This window comes from Musca autumnalis, unplaced genomic scaffold (genome assembly GCF_047663935.1).
Source record: "Musca autumnalis isolate F117 unplaced genomic scaffold, ASM4766393v1 scaffold_3, whole genome shotgun sequence".
NCBI classification, from domain to species: Eukaryota; Metazoa; Arthropoda; class Insecta; order Diptera; family Muscidae; genus Musca; species Musca autumnalis.
In genome coordinates, this window is record NW_027411866.1 from 149,438,319 (window position 1) to 149,445,751 (window position 7,433).

General features: G+C 36.9%; 1 long non-coding RNA gene across 1 annotated transcript; it reads left to right on the plus strand.

The window, feature by feature from the left end:
- The first annotated feature begins 5,171 nt into the window (after positions 1–5,171).
- Positions 5,172–5,834, plus strand: LOC141399068 (uncharacterized). The gene is made up of 3 exons (XR_012411761.1): positions 5,172–5,307; positions 5,455–5,553; positions 5,746–5,834. It is a non-coding gene; the product is annotated as an uncharacterized lncRNA (long non-coding RNA).
- The last annotated feature ends 1,599 nt before the right edge of the window (positions 5,835–7,433 follow it).

Genomic DNA, 7,433 nt, shown 5'->3' on the forward strand with positions numbered 1-7,433 from the left:
ATTTTGCATATTGTGCATATGCAAAATATGCAAAATAAATACGAAATATGACCCTGCCATTGAATTTAGATTTCTTTGAAACGAATTTTGGTCCAATCAGAATCTTCGTATCTTTAATATTAAAAAATATGCAAATATGCAAAATCCGATGTCTAATCATTTATCTTTCAGAAAGATATGTATGTATATGGTAAATCTTAAATTTGTTTTACAATTCCATTGAAAAAAATTAAAATTTGTTTTTGCGAGCATATCTGCGATTTATGGCTTAAGAAAAAACCCGTTTAGTTGGAATTAGAAAATATATTTTTTAATCGTTAATAGCATTTGATATCTATCCACCGATGCTTAAATATTTCATATATTAGTTTTTATTTTCGCGAAAAATCAAAAAATAATTAAAAATCTCTAAAAAATTTTAAAAACATACAGAATCTAGACAACGCTTAGAAAAATGTGATACCAAATTTATAAAGATTCGGTTTATAAGTTGCATATTTCAGCAACAATAAAAGGGAAAACTTTTGTTAGAATATTATTTCAAAAATATATTTTTTGGTTTAAGACGAAAATTTGGAGAAAAACATTTTGAGAGTTCTTCAACTATTTCGCTATAATCCGATATAACAGTTTATTTATGCTGGTAAAACTTTGTCAAGAAATATGGTTTACGATTACGAAAGCTATAATATTGAAATTACAATCAATTAAAGTTGATGCGCATCCGCTTTTCGGATACAGCGAATCGATCTCTTTCAATTGTACCATGTTCTTAAGATTTTAATTCGCATTCGATTTCAGTAATCCCCAATGAAAAATACGTCAAAATACACCTATTTTAAATAGATTCGTTAAGAACCGCGAATGAGCCACAAAATTTTATTTTGAGTAAAAAAAATTCATAAAAATTATTTGCAGATTTTTTTATTTTTAAGGTGACCGATTTCCGCCGATTTAGTAGATGGATCCGAACATGGTCGGGTTCACTAGGTTCGGCGCGTAAAAAACTAAATTGCATGCAAAAATATTTGTTTAAGGCAATTTACGCATCCAATGTTCAACTTTGAACTCCAATTAGTAGCATGCTGTTCGGAGCACACTCATGAGATATACCTACATCAAACGACGTAAAATCACGAGTTCTACAATCCGATAATCAGTATTTTAATACTATCATGTTGCGAGTCCGAATTATTTAAGAAAAAAACAAAAACCCGAAATTCAGGCTTCAGAATCTCAACATCAGCTTTATGTGCAGTGGATATATCGAAAAAGCATACACTAGTAGCATGGGTGACATAGGGGATGAAAGATACCAAGGAACGGTCCTGACCGGCTTTAACATGGCAAAGTCCAGGATTTATCTAGGTCCCTCTTTCATCTGAAGTGGTCACTGACCTCCCCGTGGTGTCACCTGGGGTAGCTGCTTTTAACACCCTTTAAAGGTAGTGAGCTAAAATGTGCCGCGCGTTCACCCAGGGTTAGTAACCCTCCCCTAGAAAAAGCAGCCTGCTATGAAAAAAACGAAAGAAAAGAAAAACAAGTCCTCTTAAGTTGACGACCCCCGCAAACGTTTTAAGGACCATGATCTGTGAATCTGCACCTGGAATGTTCGCACTCTTTATAGAGAAGGTGCAGTTTACGCATAGGCAGATGTACTTGAAAATCCATACAGGAAATACGATGGAATGGGAAAGGCGTCACAACAACACCTAAAGGTGACGCAGTGTATTATAGCTGACATAAAGCATGAGTTTGGTTGCGGATTTGTAGTTGGTCGGAGGTTAAAACACCTGGTCACCAGCTTCACACCAGTGAACTTAAGCAAAATTCTTCAACATCAGCTTTATTTGCGCTCATGCTAGCACTAAAGACAAGGACGAATTGACCAAAGATATATTTTATGAGCGCTTAGAAGAAACATATGACCGTTGTCCTGCCCATGGCATTAAAATTATTCTAGGCGATTTTAATGCCAAAATTGGAAAGGAAAATATCTTTGGCCCAACAGTGGGAAAATTCAGTCTCCACAGTGAAACATCTGACACTGGCATGAGGCTGATAGACTTCGCAGCGGCAAAAAACATGGTAAACACCTCGACATCCATAAGGGCACCCGGTTGTCTCCAGATCAGTTACTTTTTTTACTGATTGTCCCATGATGCCTATATCATCAGCATAAGTAAGTAACATGTGGCTATTGGTGTAGTTTGTGCCACTTCTTTTGACGTTTGCCTCTCGTATAACCTTTTCCAGCAGGATGATGAAGAGATCACACGAGAGGCTGTCTCCTTGCCTGAAACCTCTTTTGGTACAAAATTCTGCGGAGAGGTTCTTTCCTATTTTAACTGAAGATCAGTTAAAGCCATTTTACAAAGCCAGGTGAGCTTTGCCGGGATACCAAATTCAGACATTACTTGGAATACCTTTGAACGCAGCGGGCTGTCGAAGGCTGCTTTATAATCGACAAAAAAGTGGTAGGTGTCGATCTGCATTTCTTGGGTCTTCTCCAGGATTTGCCGCAGGGTAAATATCTGGTCAATGGTGGACTTGTCAGTACTAAAGCCGCATTGGTATGGTCCAATTATTTCGTTGACCATGGGCTTTAGTCGTTCGCACAATATCCCTGACACAATATTGTAGGTAATAGGGAGTAGACTTATGCCCCTATAGTTAGAGCATACAGTCTTATCTCCTTTCTTATGGACGGGACACAGGATACTCAGGTTCTTCAGCCGATTTATTGCTGTCTTTACCTTATCTTGGCTGGGCGGTATACATTCAATACCATCTTCTGGGATTGGATCTGTGGTATCATCGTCGTCGCGTCGCTGCTATTGTATACCAACAGTTTTGAAAAATGTTCTTTCCATATACTGAGCACACTATCTGTATCAGTTACTATATTACCTTGCTGGTCTCTACAGGAGGATGTGCCTATACCAAAGTCATCACTTTGATGCTTGACTCTTTGGTAGAATTTTCGGACTTCATTCTGGTTCCTGTATATCTCGATTTTTACACTCCCGCTCTCTTTCTCCTTTTCTCCCGACATCTCTCTGGTGCGCTACGCGTTGCTACGGATTGTAAAGTAGCCCTATATGCCGCATTTTTCTCTTCGGTAGCAGCACGACACTCCTGATCATACCATGGATTCCTTGGTGGAGGTCTGTGGTATCCAAGTATGGATTTTGCGGCTGTTTGCATGGAGTGGACAATGCTTTGCCATTGCGCTGATATGTTGTCGGGATAAGGAGTGCTTTGATTAAGCAATTGGGCTAGTTGAGTGCAATATGCTGTGGATATCTGTTGTGATTGCGGCTTACCGATGTCTAACTTTCGTGTTGTGTCGGTTCGTACTTTGTTTGCTACGTTTAACCGGATGCGTACCTTTGCTGCAACAAGGTAGTGGTCGGAGTCTATGTTTGCTCCTCGGAACGAACGCACATCCAACACGCTCGATGAATGTCTTCCATCTATCACAACGTGATCAATTTGATTTCAGTAAAAAAAGGAACTGATACCTTTATGAAAGTCGAAGGAGAATTTGCTAAAGTATGCCTGGCGGTAAACGGTGAGAAGATCAAGTTGATGGTGTCGACGCGCAATGCGTCCATTGAGCTCGGACCAACTGTGGAAGTTGGATCCTTTAATTTTGAGTAAGTAAAAGACTTCGTCTACCTCGGCACCTCCGTAATCACAACAAACGACATCAGTTGTGAAATTAAAGGAAGAATTGTATTGGCCAATAGATGCTATTTTAGTTTAAGTAAGCTGTTTAAAAACAAAGCCACATCTCGTCAAACAAAAATAACGCTCTACAAAACACTGATACTACCCGTGCTGATGTATGGCTTCGAAGCCTGGGTACTTGCGCAAGCAGACATGGCAGTGATTGGTGTGTTTGAGAGAAAAATTCTTAGAAAGATATACGGACCAATCTGCGTTGACGGTGAATATCGACGTCGCATCATATCAATATATATCAATATAGTTAAACGTATCGAGATGCAGCGATTGCGTTGGCTAGGCCAAATCATAAGAATGAACGAAGATGAACCCGCTAAAAAGGCGTATAAATACGGACCGCTTGGCGATACACGCAGAATTGGCAGGCCAAGGAATAGATGGCGCAAACAAGAGGATGAAGAGATGAAAAAGGCGCGGTATTCCAGAGTGCGAAGCAACAAATAGAGAGAATTAGCGATCTTTTCTTAGTTCGGCCTATGGAATAAATGTTCAGCTAAGTAAGTAAGTAGCATGGTGCCCATGAAGTATTCTTCTATTCTTTCTTTGGACATATGTCTATGAAATGAAATGCCAAAAATTCCTAAAAACCCATTTGTCTACATTGATGCAACCACAGCTTCCCCGTATTTTTTATTAAAGGTCGATATTATGAGATCCCTCCTATAACACTTCATTTATCTGAAAGGTTGAAACTCGGATTCATCGATTGCTAAACTTTTTTAAATATTACCATATACCCTCGTAAGCCTAAAGTTTCAGGGTATACAAATGTAAAAAGTAAAGACAATCTGTGGTTCATAGTTTTTGGTTTACATTACATTACAGTAATATCTATGCTCTCCAGTTGTCGAATTTATTTTTTTAGACACCAAAATTAAATGTCCTGAACATGTTGTTTAACAATTTAATAACATTGTCTCAATTTCCTGGAACAAAGTTCGAACAGATTGTCAATTCTGTGCCAAATAAAATGTTCTTTTCTAACTTATGAATGTTTTAATATTTTCATTTGTCTGTTTGTATAAATGTCCATTTACGTGGGGATTACATAAAAGTTTAATCCATGGTGTCTACTAAATACGTTTCCAAAAATATGTAAAGAATTAAAATAGTCACTGAATAAGAAAACTGATTAATTTAATCAATAAATTCAAAACAGGATGAGTTGCCACAAAATTTCATAAGACCCCTCGCATTTTTATACAATGATTTCATTTCCTGTTGCCAAAAACCAAACACACATTCAAACAACGACATTTTCTTTATTAACAAAAATTATGATTTTTCTTGTTTGCCTTACAATTGTATTTTTACATTGGTTACAATATCTTCTAAAGGCCATCATTTGAACTGTGCTGTCACCCTTCCCACCCCCTTTGACATTTAGAAAAAAAAAAACTGAAAAAGAAAACAAATGCTATCAAAAATCACAAGCCGGGTGTCATAAAAACCACTAAATGCCAAGGGCTAAAGATGAAGGTTGTGTGTGGGTGAATACGAAAAGCGGGGTGACAGTCGAATCGATGGCAGCTACAACGAACGCCTCAAGTTCAACAAGTAATTGAATTCGAACGTGCCTTGATTCATAATAAAGAAAATTTGTTACCCATTATTTAGGGCAATGTTATCCTTTATTATGAATCCTATTAGTGGTATTACTTTATGGATTATTGTTATTACTGTCTGTCGCTTTCGTTTTCGTAGCTCCTCTCTTCGTATGTATGTCTGTTGGATTTTGTAATAGAACATGATTCAATGTTTCTAAGAATTTGTGCTCAATTGAAAACGAAAAGAAACAAAAAGGTATGGCATTAAAACATATTTGTTTGTGTTCTTAGAGAACGATTTTGTAGGAATTTTAAAATATTAGCAAAGCTGTAAGTTTTACTGTTCGTCATTTGAGCATTACAAGGGATTTAGCTGAAAGAAAATATTGGATTATTTAATTGTATTACCTTTTTCATTAAGACTTCTTTATATTTTTTTCTTCAATAGCTTCATTTGGAAATATGGCAATGCCACAAATGTGTCGTTTACATGGAATACGTGATACAAATGCTGATTGTTGTTACTGAAGGCTTCCCCCCTTCTTTGGGAGTGACAAAACCTATTATAATCGAATCATAATACTCTCATTAAAATAATAATAACAAACTTTACATTTGATTTATTTTTATTATTTTTAAAATAATAAAATTCGATGTAATTTCAGTTCAAAAGGATTATTTGGTATTGTACGCGTTTACAAGTAAATATACACATATTATTCTTGTTGTTTTTAAAATTGTAATGCTCATGTTGTGGCATAAATATTAACAAATTGTTAATTAATTAAATTATAATAAACATAAAATCAATCAAATAATTCAGTAAGTAAATAAACAAATGGTCGGATGGATACTTAAACCGGTTAAACAGCAGACAAAGAATAACAGGTGAATATATGTTAAGAAGACGAAAAAAAATTGAATATGAATACGAGGGCTGAACGATAACTGGCCTAACAACGAAAACGCGAATTTTATTGAATTGAAAATATTTTTATTGTTTTCTTAAGTAGTCTCCAGCATAATTTATACACTCTCTCATGCGCTCGAACCAATTGTTCAAACACTTTTCCAACTGCGATTGAGACACCTCCAAAACATGGCGTTCAAGCGTTCCAATTTCAACAGCATCTTCTGGCGATGAAAATCCTTGGCCACGCCTTTTTTCTTGATATGCTGGAATCAGATGTAGTCATTGGATCCCCAGTCAGGGCTGTACGGCGTATGACCCATCAATTCCACGCTTTGTCCGGTGAAAAAAGTGCTGGTTGGAATCGATGTGTGAGAGCTCGTACTGCCGTGATTCAGAATTCGTCTTCTCTTGTTCGTTTTTAGAATTTCTCAGGAAACTTCTGGCAAACAAATTGTAGTGTACCTAGAATCAACCGTCCTACATTCTAAAGCTGTATAGTCGCCACACGTTCAGTTTTTCAGAAAAGAAAAAACAAGTAAAAAAGTATCAGTCGGCTTTGCCGACAAAGATATACCCTCAGCCTGTGTATATTGAAATATTTTTCCCTAAAAAACGTATGTATTTAGGGCGTTTTAAAAATTTTGGGCGTTTGAACCGACAAAAATGTTGATTAGGATTAAAGATCAAAAGTTTTGCGGAGGAGATACTAAAAGGAATGGATCGACATTGGCCATTATGGAAGTGGATCTCCAGCCACTACATATGGTGCCTATGGGGTTTTTACACCCTTCGGGCTGTTTTCTCAAGAAGCATGGACTTGCCCCTGAAAAAAACTTTTACCATCGTAATTGAGGCAGCGAATGCATGTTGCTTCAACAAAAATAAAAGTGATTCGATATCAAGTCTTAAAGTGAACTTATCCGAAATTTTGTGTGGGAGGTACGGGATGGAGTAGACAAATATAGTCCATATTTGAACCTGATCTATATCTGGTAGATATATTAGGATGTGTAAAGTATGGACCAATTCGGAAAACTCCCTTCAAGAGTTACCGTACGAACAATTTACCGAACATTTTTGAACTTTTGTGGGGAAGGCACCTGAAGGAGTGGGTCGATATGGGTTATCTTCGAACTTAAACTTTGTTTGGACAAAATATTACTAAGGCCTAATTTTGGACCGAATCGGCAGACCCGTTCGAGAGTTATCTTGCGCTCCAACCA